The 15,880-nt window shown below is 55.1% G+C and overlaps 1 long non-coding RNA gene across 1 annotated transcript; it reads left to right on the forward strand.

Moving 5' to 3' along the window:
- The first annotated feature begins 973 nt into the window (after nt 1-973).
- Nucleotides 974-2,876, forward strand: LOC122457868. Its single transcript, XR_006277551.1, has 2 exons — nt 974-1,242; nt 1,369-2,876. It is a non-coding gene; the product is annotated as an uncharacterized LOC122457868 (long non-coding RNA).
- The last annotated feature ends 13,004 nt before the right edge of the window (nt 2,877-15,880 follow it).

Consider the following 15,880-nt stretch of genomic DNA (forward strand, 5'->3'; position numbering starts at 1 on the left):
GATGGGCTGAGCTGGGAGAATGCAGCTAGCCCTATAGAAGGGCTGCGGCCCATGCTTGAGGCAGAGAAGCTGTAACTACTGTATCGTCTGCCACAGCTGGTGCCCGAGTTGTCAGGGGGGTGTCTAAGCTCCGCTCTCCCTTGGCCCTACCACCCACTGTTACAAGCCCCACCTGTGTGTTTGAGGAACTTGATTTGGACAAGTAACCCGCTCAGTTTAAACGTAGAGTATTGCCTTGCAAGTAACTCCCGCTGTTATAAATTTGGCGTCATAAAATGTAATGGCCTTTGCCTTTTTTTCCTATTCAAGTTTTTAAAAAAAAAAAAAAAAAAGAAGAAGTCAAAACAAAAATGATTCCTATGCCATGCCTTAAGTTTCACGTCTCATTTTGTTGGCCCATTCAAGGTAGTGAATTCCAAAGTAGCGAAAAAAACGGCTGCCATTCCTGGAGACTTCTACGGTACGGCCATTTGCAAGAGTGACCAAGGTGATGAACTGAGAGAGAGGGACAGTCCTTGGCTAATAGGATTCCAGACTGTTCAGGCTATTAAAGATCATTACTGTCCCCTTGAACTGCAAAATACTGAAAGTTGAACCTTGGTGGGTAGTTGCATGTATCAACTGACTACTCCCAAGAGATCAAGTAGCCTTAACAGTGCTTTTGTCTCAGTAGGCAATGCAATACAGTGTGCAAAAAAAGCTGTGTAATTTTGGACTTCATAAATAGAGGCATCACATCACACAGCAGAGAGGTAAATCCCCCTATGCTATTCTTGAGACTAAATGTGTAATACAGATTTCAGATCTGGGCTTCTTGACAGAAACAAAATGGAGAGAATTTAGAGAAAAGTAACAAAAAAGACAAATTTCAGAGTAGCAGCCGTGTTAGTCTGTATTCGCAAAAAGAAAAGGAGTACTTTTGGCACCTGTCTCTAAGGTGCCAAAAGTACTCCTTTTCTTTTTGCAAAAAAGACAAAGGGGATGATATGTGTAGCTCAGCTAAATAATGATCTGAAGTCAATAGACATGGTAACAGGTGGCTTTAGCTCTATTAGGGTGCTAACAGATGCAATGGTACCCACAGAAATCCTGCAGTGGCGACTCCGCAACGGTCTGGGCCCAGCTCTGGGGGCACTGATCACCCACAGCAGTACCAACTACACCACAACCCTAAATCCAGTGTGGAGGTGAGCCCTGGGCTGAAGGGGATGCTGAAGAGCAAACCCTGCAGCAGTGGCTCTTGTCCAGTTGGGCTGGGCCTGGCTCGCTGCTCTGTGCATTGCAGCCTGGTTCCTGCAGTTGCAGCACCACTCAGGTTGGCCCAACCAATCCTCCATCAGAGTCCCCGTGCCTGGAGTGGGGAGCCAGGCCCAGCCCAGCAGGACAGGCGCCAACGCTGTGGGGTGAGCGCGGGGAGGGCTCACTCTGCAGCCTATCCTCCCCCAGGCCTCCTTTCAGCACGATGCTGGATCAGGGTTGCAGTACCAAGAGGGAACGTCCTGCTGCAGGTGGTTGGTGCCCCATCGCTGGGGCAAGGAGGGGGCAGTGCCATGCACCCATTGAACTGGGAGCTTACATCCACCTCTGCATGGTGACCATAGCATTTGAAAGGTGTAAATTCCAATGAAGGACACGGATTGTTCAGGGTGCTGTATGTGTAATGAACTGAAGTTAAGAAGAGATATTTAAACTGAACATCAGACAAATGTTCTGACTTGGAAATCGGTTAGTCTATGGAAGAGTCTTCCAAGAAGTATGAAAAAAAGCTTAATTGAGACATTTTAAAGGATGTTTTTTCTCTAAAAATAAAGAATTAATTAAGCTTCCTTTAGACTGGTTTCTAATAAACAACCAAAAAACCAAAGTGTGAGTGGGTCAAAAAGTTGTTTCTTCATAGTAATATTCCTTATGAAGAAGCTTTGACTTCTAGGCCCAGATCCTTAAAGATATTTAGGAGCCTCAGGGATCTGATGGAAGTTAAGAGCCTAAATACCTTTGAGGATCTGGGCCTACTGCCCTCTAAACCATATGCTTTAGAGTGGTGGTTCTCAACCAGGGACTGCAAGCAGGTTTCAGGAGGTCCGCCAGGCAGGACCAGTGTTAGACTTGCTTGGGCCCAGGGCAGAAAGCAGAAGCCCACCACATGGGAGTGAAGTCCAGGGCCCTGAGCCCCACCACCCGGGCTGAAGCAGAAGCCTGAGCAACTTAGCTTCACAGGGGCCCCTATGGCGTCAGGCCCCGGGCAATTGCCCTGCTTGCTACCCCTCAACGCTGGCTCTAGCTTTTATATGCAGAAAACATGGGGCTCTGGGATAAGGTTCAGTGTAGCCACCAGACAGACATCTTAGAGCTCAGTTTTGTTTCTGTAGTTGTGGCACAGATGGGCCCTGGAGTTTTTACAGCATGTTCTCAACCTTTTCAGAAAGAAAAAGATTGAGAACCCCTGCCTTAGAGCACGTGCCACTTACAGTGTGCTGATCATGGAAATTATTTAGTTTATCATAGTTGTTTCAGCCTTGCTTTCCTGCCAATCCCTTCACTCAGGGTATGCAACTATGTTCTTTCCTATACTGAGGGAAATTAAATCTTAATTAAATTAAAATAAATCTGAAGGATTTATATTATTTTGTTGTTACTGTTGCCTAAGAATTTGATGTTAGCCTCAGAGACAAAGGGTCATGCATTGCTATGTACCTTGCAAAATTAACTACTGTGTTCATGTAACAGACACTTTTACAAGATGCTGTTATGGATATCTGAGATCAGGGCCAAAACTTAACTGTATTACCTCCTCTACTTGTTTCCCTTGTGGATTTTCTAGAGTGATGTGTGTTTAGTTTCAATAGCGAGGGTAAGTCAATGAAATAAAGACAGGAGAAAAGGGATTTGGGACACACTCCTGAATATGTATTTACTTAGTGAAGCGGGGAAAGTTGGGGAGCTAAATTAGGAAAATGGAAGTAAATTTTGTCTTTAGAGGTACAGTTTGCAGATATCATAAGATGCTTAATTACATATGATCTGATCTTGCAGGCATTGACTGCAGTAGGAGTTGAGCTCACAGAGTCAGGCTCATAATAAAAATCCCCACAAAACTAGTTTTTGGTATTTTGGAAAGGTAAAACTGTATTATGTAAAATCTAGCCTTGCTTGTCTATACTATTGTAGGATAGGCATAAGAATGAGTTTCAGTTATAAACTATATTTTTTTACACGAAAAGTGTGTAATATAGTGTTGCCCTTTGGCCCAAGCAGCTAATACTTGGGGTGTTGCAGAGCTGTTTCTGTTGGGAACAACAATATGAGCCAGGTTATGGTCTTTGTGATCATTTTTGTAAATAAGATTACATCAAAGTCCCATTTCCATGAACATGGTAGACATTAATAATAGGCAGTTTCCTTGCTCAGAATTCTTCAATTCTGCCACACCAGCAAGCTAAATGTCAAGAAGCTCTCTCTCTGCTTCCTCTGAGGATCCTGCTCACAACTGCTTCTCCAGGCTTTTTGCCTGTAAGCACGCACACAGGCTGCAAAACACCAATATCCCAGCCCCTCTGTTTGCAATCAGGGAATGCCCTCAGCCCATACAGCTCCACTCTGACTTGCCCTGTGCTTTGATAGTCCCTCCATTATTTGTCACTATCTCGAGTGGAGTTGCTCCTTCTATTGAGTCTGGAGCTATGTCTTCATAGCCAAAAAGTGTAGGGTTTTATAGAGGTCACTGACACCTGCTAGCTATTTTGCTATAAAATCCCACTGGAGCCAAGGCACAGGCAGGTTTTACTGCAGTGTAGTGAGCAGAGGTCAACACTAGACCCCACATTTCGGTTTGACCTTGCCTAGTTACTTTGTGTTAAAAACTGTAGAGCTGTGTCTCCACGAGACTTTCACTATGAGAATAGCCAACACATTGTATCACTGTAAAAACACACCCTTTGAGAGTGCTTGGCACACACATTGATTTTTAACAACTCCATGATAGTCTGGTTCAGGCTGTGTCTACACTACAGCCACAACAGCAACATAATCATGGTGCTGCAGCTAATGCTTCCTACATCCATGGAAGAGGTTTTTCTATCAATGTAGTTCATCCATCTCTCTGAGAGGTGATAGCTAGGTCAACAGAATAATTCTTCCTTCAATCTACCATCTACAGTGTAACAAATTTATTTGAGCATAAGCTTTCCTGAGCTACAGCTCACTTCATCGGATGCATTCAGTGGAAATGAATGGAAATTTTTCCACTGAATGCATCCGATGAAGTGAGCTGTAGCTCACGAAAGCTTATGCTCAAATAAATTTGTTAGTCTCTAAAGTGTGTGACAAAGCTCTGTCGTTGCCTCCGTGGGTCCTGCATTTCCTGGCAGATTTTGCTAGCCTCAGAGGCTCACCGTGATCCTGCATGTAACCCTTCTCTCTAGGGAGAAGGGTCACAGTCTACTGAGCCATTTTCATCATAAGCCAGCAAGGAAGGCGAGAAGAAGTTATCCTTCCTTGCACAGTCTCTGTTGTCTCCCAGTCTCAGTGATTAAACAGGGGGCAAAGGTGGGCGGAGGAGCCCGGACCCACCCTCTACTCCAGGATCCAGCCCAGGGACCCTAATAGTATCAGCTATGGTAGCTGACCTTTTAGAAACATGACATGTACAATTCCCTGGGCTACTTCCCCCACAGCAGCCGTCACTTCTTCAAGCTCCACTTCACCCTTACCTCAGGCCTCCTTCCTTGTGCCTGATATGGTGTGTACTACTCAGCCTCTCCAACTGCGCAACTGCTACTAGCCCACTCCCCAGAGAGGAGGAGTGAGGGACCCCAGCCACTGCTGTTGTGGATACCACCACCTCCACCACCACCTGAGAGGGGTCCTTTCTGCCTGCCTGGACCACCACCTGGAGCTGCTGCTGCTGCTGCTGTGGAGTCTGCTGGCTGGAGCTGCTGAAGCCCAAGGAGGAGAAGAAGAGGACCATCTACCAGTGGGGAGCACCTAGAGACTTTGCAGACCACCGTGGAGGGGGCCCTAAGACTGAGTAACTTTCAAACTGTGCTCTTGTGGTGGGGGTCTTGACTGTGTTTGTAGGGGCACAGGGGGTGTGGCGTGGAGCTGCCCCCTGATCCATCTGTGTGTCTCCCCGAACCCCCACCACTATTACCACCACTGCTGCCCCCTCCACCACCCTCACTGGCTGTATACCATCTGCCTCAGCTCCTGCCTCTGGACTCAGCTGCTTGCTTGACTTACCACGCCCTATTTCCACCCTTTGGGCCAGAAGCAGCAGCCAGCTTAAAAAAGACTTGTGCAAGTGCACGTGGCCACATGTGCCCCCCCCCCCGGACTTTCTACTCCCCAGCTTTGCCCTTTACTACCTGCCCCATTTGCCACTTGTAGCTTTGCCCCCTCTTTTGCCCCAGCCCCCCTTACTAGCTTCAGTTTGTTTGCCTGCCCCGCCCATTTCCTTTTGCAGCCTTTGTTTGTTTGCCCCGCCCCAGCCTTTGAAGCTAGCCCCTTGGTTTCCCTGTTCTACCTCCAGACCGCTTAGCCCCTTGCTCCGTGTGCCCATGCCCCCTCCCATGCGCTTGTACAACTCCCCATTTTAGTTTCAACCCCTTTCACTGCACCCCGAATGTTGTTGTATCCCCCCTACCCTAGTGCACCAAGAGGAGCCGGAATTCCACCTTGTGTCGGTGATTGACCCCTAACCCCTGATTGCCCCCCGTCCAGCCCACCCCTTTTGGCGCCCTCCTCCCCTGCCTGCAGCCTAGCGGGGAGGAGTGGTCGACCTGCTTCCCCTCTCCCCTCCTCCTTCTGGTGTCTCTCCTTCCCTCCCTGCTCATGATGAAGGGGGATGAGACAGGTGGGGCTCCTCCAGCAGCCCCAGCTACCCCTCCCCCACCTGCCCCTCTGTCACCCCCCCCCCCAAGCCTCTACCTCCGCTGCCGAACCATCTGCCATCGCCCCTGCTGGGGCACCAGCAGCAACGGGCACCAGGGTGACCTCCACTGCTGCCACGTCTCTCACCCCCTCAGATTCGGGGGGAGTCCCCTCACCCGGCGGGAAGGGCCAGGGGAAGAAGAAGGGGAAGGGCCCCGCTAAAAAGACCAGGCCCTCCATGGCAGGGGCTGCCCCCAATGCCCCGGCCCCATCTTGGGCTGGGGCGCCCCTCCCCGCTGTTCCCTCCACCAGCTCTGCGGGTGTCCCTCCCCCAGCCCCCAGAGCGTACGCCCAGGTGGCGGCAGCCCCCCCGCCTGCCGCTACGTCATCTCTCCTGCCCACCGCCTCCGCTACCATCTATAGTGGCCGGGGCCCCTTTCCCACCATGACAAGGAAGCATGGCGTTTGTTGCCTCCGGGTGCCCGCCTCACCCCACGTGGAGACCTATGTGCGGGCGTTGGCGAGGGTGGTGGGGCCCACGGCCATTGTGGCGGCCTCCAAAATGTATGGTAAGGTCGTCTTCTTAACATCGGAGGCCGCCGCCCAGAAGGCGGTGGAGAAGGGCCTGGCGGTGGGGGGCGTTTTTGTCCCCTTAGAGCCGCTAGAGGACCTGGGCGTCCGCCTGGTCCTGACCTCTGTCCCTCCCTTTCTGCCCAATGCCGCCCTGTTACCCGCCCTTTCTGCCTTGGGGAAGCCCATCTCTGTCATCAGCCCTCTCCCGTTGGGCTGCAAAGACCCCGCCCTCCGTCACGTCCTCTCCTTCCGCCGGCAAGTGCAGCTTCAACTGCCGCCAGCGGCGCGTGACGGAGAGGCGCTGGAGGGGTCATTCCTAGTCCCCTACCAGGGGGCCCGTTACCGGGTGCATTACTCCACGGGGGAGGCCCGGTGCTACCTCTGCCGGGCAATGGGGCACGTCCAGAGGGACTGCCTGCTGGCCCGGCAAGGAGGGGCATCTGGGACCCCCGAGCCCCGGCAGGGCACCGGCCCCGTCATCACCGGCACCCCTGGCTGCCCGGCACCTGAAACCACCCCTCCTCCTTCCCAGTCCACCATTGCTCCCGCTCAGGCCCAAGGGGCACCTCCCCAACTATGCCCAGATGAGCAGGAGAGCCCCGCCCCCACTGCTTGCAATCTGGCGGGGCCTGTGGAGGAGGGTGCGGCAGGGACACTGCCGGGCATGGGAGAGGGCCCGTCCCAAGGGGAATCTTCCCTCCCTTGTGCTGCCCCACCGTTACCCCCTCGAGTCCCTGAGCCATCGCTTCTGCCCCCTGACACAACCCCTGCTAGCCAGCCCCCAGATGATGCCATGGAGGGCTGGGCCCTAGTCCAGGGGAAGTGGGGCAAGCGGAAGGCTCGAGCTCCGCTCCTCCCATCTGATGCGGAGGCCCCCCGGAAGACCAGGAAGGGGGGCACCGATGCCGAGCCTTCCGCTCTACCCACAGGTGTGCTCCATCCACCAGAGCCGGCTGGGGAAGACGTGGCAGCACTGGAAGGCGGTATCTCCCCTCCACGGGAGTCCCTCCCCTCCAAGATCCCCGAGGCACCATCTGAAACCCCAGTGTGCCCCGAAGCAACAGTCGCGTCAGGTGGCAGCGGGGAGAATCCCGGGGTGGCGGAAACTGATCTCCCATCAATATACGAGGAGATCGAGGCCCTGGGTCTGACCCCGGTCACACAGGGGGAGGACGACCCTACGCCAGCGGGCCTCGATATAGGTGACTTCACTCCAGCCCCCCTTCCCCATGCTCCCTTCCCCTAACCGTTGCTTCCGCTCCCACCTCCGAGGGCCCCTGGACTCCTCCATCAACCCGGCTGCAGGTGGCACGCCACTGAGGGCCGCTGAACCTGTTGAGGCGACGCCAGTGCCACGCGGCCGGGACCTGAGCCACCAGGGGCACCCGTCGTTGGTGAGGAGCATTTGACCTCCTTCCTGGGAGAGGGCCTTACAGGAGAAAGTCCACCCCCTGATGCCGTGGCTGCCAAATCCACAATAGAGCCTGCGCCCAGCATCACTGAGAGCCCTCTCCCCACCCAAAATCTCACCTCTAACCTTGCCCCTGCCCCTGTCCCTATCCGGTCCACATCCTGAGATGTTATTGCCGCCCCTGGGGCTGTCTCCTTCCCCTTGCCAACAGATGTCCCCCAGGGAGCGGCCTTTGTGTTTCTCCATCCCGACCTACCGGGGCTGCTATCTTCCCTCCGCCGCCCCCTATCGCTCCAGCATTTAAGCCAACTTATCAGGAGCCCCGTCGGGGGTCCGCACCCTGTCTGCCCGTCTCGGTGGGCCATGGGGCTGTACCAAGGGCCCCGTCGGGGAGTAATCAGGAGACCGTAACCCCAGCCCCCCATGCGCCGCGAGAGGAGTTGCGGGAGTTCCTAGAAGACGTCCGTGGCTCCCGCAACAAAGTACAGCTTGCCCTCCAGCGATGGGGGGACTTTAATCAAATCCTCTGGGCCTCAAGGGCCCTCATGGGGGAGGGTAACAGGACCAGGAGGCAGGGCGCCGCGGCCTACCAGCGGGTCTGCCTCTTCCGTGACTCTTTACTCACCTACGGGGTGGGTCACGGACTGCTGCGCGGCCCATCAGGAGCCGCGAGCGTCCCTGCTGGCGAGGATCCCCCCCAGCCCTCCTCATGGCACCCTTTACCATCGCAACATTGAACACCCGCGGCTGTAGGATGGGTCTCCGCAGGTCCCAGGTGCTCTCCTTCCTTCGGGAGGGGAGGTACTCCGTGGTTTTCCTGCAGGAGACCCATACGGATCCGACCGCCGAAGACAGCTGGCGGCTGGATTGGGGGGACAGGATCTACTTTAGCCACCTCACAGTTCGTACGGCTGGAGTGGCGACCCTGTTCTTCCCTGACCTACGGCCCGAGGTGCTGGGGGTCGCCGAGGCTGTGCCGGGCCGCCTGCTGTACCTCCGGGTCCACATGGAGGGGCTCGTAGTCAACCTCGTCAACATCTATGCCCCAGCAGCGAGCCCGGAGCGGCTGCAATTCTATCAGCAGACGTCCGCCTTCCTCGGCACCTTGAATCCTCATGAGTGCCTGGTCCTGGTAGGGGACTTTAACATCGCCCTCGAGGAGCGGGACCGCTCGGGGACCGAGCAGAGCCCGGCCGCCGTCGCCGTCCTCCAGGAGATAGTTGAACACCACTCCCTGGTGGACGTCTGGCACGACCACCACCTGGATGACACTTCCACGTTCACCTTTGTCCGGGTGGAGGCCCATCGGTCGCGCCACTCCTTGTTGGACCGCATTTATTTATCACGCTTTCATCTTTCACGAGCCCACTCCTCCAGCATCCGGCCGGCTCCATTTTCTGACCATCATATAGCCACCGTGACAGCCTCCCTCTGCGCGGAGAGGCCGGGGCCGGCCTATTGGCATTTAACAACAGCTTGCTGGAGGATGTGGGCTTCGTGGCGTCCTTCCTTCCCTTCTGGCTGGCCTGGCGAAGGGAAGGTGCGCACCCGGCTCTTCTGCCGTGACTGCACCCAGGGCGCCAGCCGACGGAGGGATGCGGCGATAGAGCAGTTGGAACGGGAGCTCTTAGAGCTGGAGAGGCGTCTGGCCACCAGCCCCGAGGATCCACCCCTCTGCAGAGCGTGCCGTGAGAAGCGGGAGGAGCTCCGGACCCTCGAGGACCATCGGGCCCAGGGTGCCTTTGTTCGATCCCGCATCCGTCTCCTTTGGGAGATGGATCGCGGCTCCCGCTTCTTCTACGCCCTGGAGAAAAACATGTCATCTGCCTACTGGCAGAAGATGGCACCCCCCTCACGGATCCGGTGGAGATATGCGGGAGGGCGAGAGCCTTCTACTCAAGCCTTTTCTCCCCGGATCCGACCGATCCTAATGCTTGCAGAGTGCTGTGGGAGGAGCTCCTGACGGTCAGCGTGGACGACTGAGACCAGCTAGAGCTGCCTCTCACTCTGGCCGAGTTCTCGGAAGCCCTCCGTCGCATGCCCACCAATAAATCTCCGGGCATAGACGGGCTGACCGTGAAGTTTTACCGCGTGTTCTGGGACGTCCTGGGCCCAGACCTAGTCACCGTCTGGGCCGAGTCTTTGCAGAGCGGGGTCCTCCCTCTTTTGTGCAGGCGAGCCGTGCTCGCCTTATTGCCGAAGAAGGGGGACCTCCGCGATTTACGAAATTGGCGTCCCGTCTCGCTCCTCAGCACGGACTACAAAGTCGTGGCCAAAGCCATCTCGCTGCGGCTAGGGTCTGTGATGGCGGACGTGGTCCACCCAGACCAGACCTACACTGTCCCGGGCCGCAGCATCTTCGACAACCTATATCTGGTCCGGGACCTGTTGGAACTTGGGTGTAGGGATGGTCTGTCGTTCGCCCTCCTGTCCTTAGATCAGGAGAAGGCGTTCGACAGGGTGGATCCCGGGTATCTCCTGAACACTCTGCAAGCGTTTGGCTTCTGACCCAAGTTTGTGAGTTTTCTCCGGGTGCTGTACGCCTCCGTAGAGTGTTTGGTCAGGCTCAACTGGACCCTGACCGAAGCGGTCAGCTTCGGGCGAGGAGTACGGCAGGGGTGCCCCCTCTCGGGCCAGCTGTACGTTCTGGCGATCGAGCCCTTCCTCTGTCTCCTCCGAAGGAGGTTGACAGGGTTGGTGCTGTGGGAGCCGGAGCTGCGGCTGGTCCTGTCGTGTACGCTGATGACGTGCTCCTTGTGGTCCAGGACCCGGGCGATTTGGTGCGGGTGGAGGCTTGCCAGGCCATCTATTCGGCAGCCTCCTCCACGAAGGTCAACTGGGTCAAGAGCTCTGGCTTGGTGGTAGGGGACTGGCGGCAGGCGAGCTCCCTCCCACCCGCGCTTCAGGCCATCCGGTGTAGCACGGGTCCGCTGCTCTATCTCGGCGTTTACCTTTCTGCCACGCATCCCTCTCCGCCGGAGAACTGGCAGAATTTAGAGGGCAGGGTGATAGAGCGGCTCCAGAAATGGACAGGACTACTCCGGTGCGTCTCCCTTCGAGGGAGAGCGCTAGTGCTTAATCAACTAGTCCTGTCCACGCTCTGGTACCGGCTCAACACCCTGGTCCTGGCCCCGGGTTTCCTGGCCAATCTCCGGACATCGATTCTGGAGTTCTTTTGGTCAGGACTGCACTGGGTCCCTGCAGGGGTTCTCCATCTACCCCTGGAGGAGGGAGGGCAGGGCCTAAAATGTCTGCTTACTCAGGTCCATTTCTTCCGCCTCCAGACCCTGCAGAGGCTCCTTTATGGTGCAGGTAGTCTGGCGTGGAGCATACTGGCGCACGCCTTCCTGCGCCGCTTCCGAGGGCTCCGATACGACCGGCAGCTCCTTTATCTCCATCCGAGAGGTCTTCCGCGAGACCTCTCCGGGCTGCCGGTCTTCTACCAGGACCTCCTCCAGACCTGGAAACTCTTTTCAATGACCAGGTCCGTGGCGGCCACCGAGGGGGCAGATCTCCTCGCGGAGCCCCTGCTACACAACCCCCAGCTCCGTGTGCAGGTGGCGGAGTCCTGCTCGGTGCGCCAGAGGTTGATCCTGGCAGAGGTCACAAGAGTCGGAGACCTCCTGGACTATGACCGGGGAGACTGGCTGGATCCCCTGACGCTCGCTCAGCGCATGGGGCTTTCCAGACCTTGTACTCCCCGGCGCATACTTCAGGAGGTGAAGGCCGCTCTGCCGCCCGCTGCTCGGGTTCATCTCGACCAGGTCCTGCATGAGGGCACGCCCTGCCCACCCGCTACCCCAGGCCCGCCGGAACTTTTAATTGGACCCCTTCCCCATGGACCCAACCGACCCCTTCACTAGAAGCCGGCTGCATGAGATGCAGCCGGTCTGCTTTCAAACTGCGCCAAGAAAACATCTATACACGCTCGTGCTCCACACCCTTCACGCCCTCACCCTTGTGTCCTGCCCCGATACAAAATGGCAGGACCTCCTGCCACCTTTGGAGGGTGAGGAGCCCCGGTGGGCCAGCCTATATTCCACCTTAGTCCCAAGGCCCGCCGGGGATGTCAGTTGGCGGCTCCTTCACGGAGCCGTGAGCACGGGCGTGTACTTGGCGCGGTTCACTTCAATCCCAGACACCTGCCCCTTTTGCGGCATGAGGGATACCCTGGCACATGTATACTTGGAGTGTGCCAGGCTGCAGCCCCTATTCCGGCTCCTCACCAATATTTTATTACGTTTTTGGTTGCACTTCTCCCCTCACCTTTTCATTTATGCACTCCCTATCCGTGGCCCCACAAAGTCACAGGATCTCCTGGTCAACCTCCTCCTGGCCCTTGCTAAAATGGCCATCTACAAAACCAGAGGGAGGAGGTTGGCCGATGGAGTCTCCTGTGACTGTGGGGCCGATCCTCGGTCCGTTCACGTATCCGGGCAGAGTTCCTCTGGGCGGCGTCCTCTGACTCCCTTGACGCCTTTGAGGAGCAGTGGGCGCTGTCCGGGGTTCTCTGCTCGGTGTCCCCATCCGGTTCCCTTCATTTGACCCTTTGACCGCACTCCTGTCCCTGTTATTTCATTAGTTGTCCCCTGGAATTTTTTGGGTATCTAGGTCCTGTGGATCCCCCTTTTAGGCTGGGGGGGATCCTTTAGCAGTGAACGGGCTTCGCCCGCCCACTTCATGGATCCCAATAAGACTACTTTTCTATAGACATCTGGCCTTGCCCTGTCACAGGTGCCACAAGTACTCCTTTTCTTTTTGCGAATACAGACTAACACGGCTGCTACTCTGAAACCTGTCATCTACAGCATGGGTTAGATCAACCTAACTACCGCACTCGGTGCAAAATTTTTCATTGCCTGAGCAACACAACTAGGTTAAGCTAATGTTTAAGCATAGACCACACCTCAAACCCATTTGATGGCATCCAATAGCACCTTTCAGCATAAAGATGCTATATGCTGCTAGAGTCTATCCAGAAGACTTTCAATCGTAATAAATCTTAATATAACAAATGCAAAGAAATTCCATTTTAATAGGCTAGAGCCTACAAGTGAATTAATGGGGTGCTGAAGAGTTGTAGTTTATGCACAAAACTGTACTCACTCTTAAAATTGCTGCAGTTTGACAGGGAATGTCCTCTGGATCATCTAGCTAGCTATCATCTATTATAAATCAACCATCATGTTGCTAAGAAATTAAGGGGGAAAAAACAGCAGCCATGTTTTATGCATGACCAAATGACCACTGGATTTGATTCTCCACTGCTTTGCAACTGGTGCATTTATTTACACTTGCACAGAGTGAATGCATATTGGGTGTAAAATGATACCTATACAAAATGATAGTATTTTATATCCAGTTTGCACTCACATTGCACAAGTATAAATGACTACATAAAGTCCAGGATAGTGGAGAATCAGGGCTGGTCTTCATTATGGGGAGATCGTCGCTGCTACACTTGATGCAGCAGGGGTCGATTTAGTGGGTCTAGCTAAATCAATGGCAGAGTCCTCGCCCGTCGACCCGGGTATGTGAAGAGTAAGGCAAGTCAACTGGAGAGCATCTCCCATCGACGTAGCGCAGTGATGACCCCGGGGTAAGTCAACCTAAGCTATGTTGACTCCAGCTACGTCAGTGGTTCTCAACTCTGGTCTGATCTGCTTGTTCAGGGAAAGCCCCTGGCGCGCCGGGCCGGTTTGTTTACCTGTTGCGTCCGCAGGTTCCGCCAATCGCAGCTCCCACTGGCCACGGTTCGCCGCTTCAGGCCAATGGGGGCTGCAGGAAGGGCAGCCAGCACATCCCTTGGCCCGTGCCGGTTTCTGCAGCCCCCATTGGCCTGGAGTGGCGAACCACAGCCAGTGGGAGCGGCAATCGGCCGAACCTGCGGATGTGGCAGGTAAACAAACCGGTCCGGCCTGCCAGGGGCTTTCCCTGAACAAGCAGTGGACCAGAGTTGAGAACGTTATTCATGTAGCAGTATAATTTAGGTCAACTTACCCCGATAGTGAAGGCAAGCCCTCAGACCCAGTATGTAGTGTAGTCAATAAAAGTTTTGACCAGCTAGCATCAGTAGGATTTTTCCCCATACGTGCAATGTGGATTAAGGTTACTATGAAAATCATAATTTGTGGATATCTAAATGTTTTTGTATTTAAAATTCTAACAAATGTCATTTAATGTCATATTAATGTAAGTTGTATTTAATTATACTGTTTTAAGTGAAAATATTATTTAATTCTTTTAATCTCTCTACCTAGCTCATTATGTACTTCCACCCTTGTACAATCATAAATAGAAGCCTTATGCATCGATGGAACTCAAACTTGCACTATGTCATAACATTGATATGCATTTATTTTATTTCATAGTCCCAAAGCTGTATTATAAATCCACCTTTTATTGAAAATCTTTAGTGGGTATATGCAACACTTTTTGTCAGTAATGAGGTATTTATAATTTAATATTAGTTTTACAAATTGGCTCAAATGCTAGAGGCCATAACCAGTACCGGGTGGTGCCATGGCACCGGGCCTAGGCTCCAAAGGGGCCCCGGCCCAGCCCGCTCTGCTTGGGCTGCATCAAGGCCCCGCCAGCTCTTCTCCGCCCCCGCCCACCGCTCTCTCCTGCAGTGGCAGAAGCTTGGTCCTGCCTGCTCCTGGGGCTCCCGCTGCAGGGCAGGCTCCGCCCGCACCCACCGGCAGCCAGGCTCCCCTCTCACCTGTCTCTTACCCCAAGTGCGCCACATTCCCGCCCCTCCCAGTGCTTCCCCTGCTGCCGAACAGCTGTTGGCTGGCGGGAGGGAGGGGGAGGCAGAGAAGAGGTGGGGGCGGGGCCTTGGGGAAGGGGGTGGAATTGGGGCAGGACAGAGCAGAGATGGGGCCCCTGCACTCCCCTACACATACCCCCTCCAGCAACCTGCCGTGAGCCGCTCAGGGCAGGGGGCTGGGAGCACCCTCACGACCCCAGCCCACACCCCAGCCCCCTGCCCTGACTCCTGCATCCCCCTCACACACCCCGACGACCCCATGCTCTGACTCCTTCACTGCCCCCACATACCCAGCCCCCCAACACCCCATGCCCTGACTCCTGCACCCCCCACATCCCCACCCCTCGCACCAAATGGGAGCTCCAGCACCCCCCCACACACATTCCCACCTGCACCCCTCGAACCAAACAGGAGCTGCCCCCAGGTAAGCGCTCCACAACCCAACCTTCTGCCCCAAATCTGAGCCCCCTGCTACATCCTAACTCCTGGCCAGACCCTGCACCCCAACCCCCCAGCCCACTCCTGCACCCTAACTCCCTCCCAGACCCTGCACCCCCAGCCCTGACTCTTGCACCCCCTCACCCCCCAGTCCCCTGCCCTCCCCGACTCCTGCACCCCTCTCACACATACACAAAGCCCTGATTCCTGCACCCCCATCATACACTCCCAGCCACCTGACCTCCCTGACTCCTGCACCCTGCTCACACACTCCCAGCCCTGACTCCTGCACCCCTCTCACACACACCCAGCCCCCTGCCCTCCCTGACTCCTCCAACCCCTGGTCCCCGCACATGCCCCTGCCCTCCATGACTCCTCCACCCTCCCACATCCACACCTGCACCCCTCGCACCAAATGGGAGCTGCTCCAGGTAAGCACTCAACACCCCAACCTTCTGCACCAACCCTGAGCCCCATCCTGCACCCTAAGTCCTGGCCAGACTCTACACCCCCACCCTTGAGCACCCTCCCACAACCTAAGTCCTGGCCAGACCCCGCACCCCAACCTCCAGCCTCCTCCTGCACCCTAACTCCCTCCCAGACCCTGCACCCCCAGCCCTGAGCACCCTCCTGCACCCTAAGTCCTCGCCAGACCCCGCACCCCAACATCTTTTACACTTTTTTTATAAAGCACTCTTATCCCAAGCACTTTACAATCATTAGCTAACAGTACAAACAATATTTGCAAAGGTCATTAAGTGGTCCGCCGAGACCCCCAGCAATTTTTAAGTGGTCTGTGGAAAAATAAGCTGGAGTACAAG

The sequence above is a fragment of the Dermochelys coriacea genome, chromosome 1, assembly GCF_009764565.3.
Source record: "Dermochelys coriacea isolate rDerCor1 chromosome 1, rDerCor1.pri.v4, whole genome shotgun sequence".
NCBI lineage: Eukaryota > Metazoa > Chordata > Testudines > Dermochelyidae > Dermochelys > Dermochelys coriacea.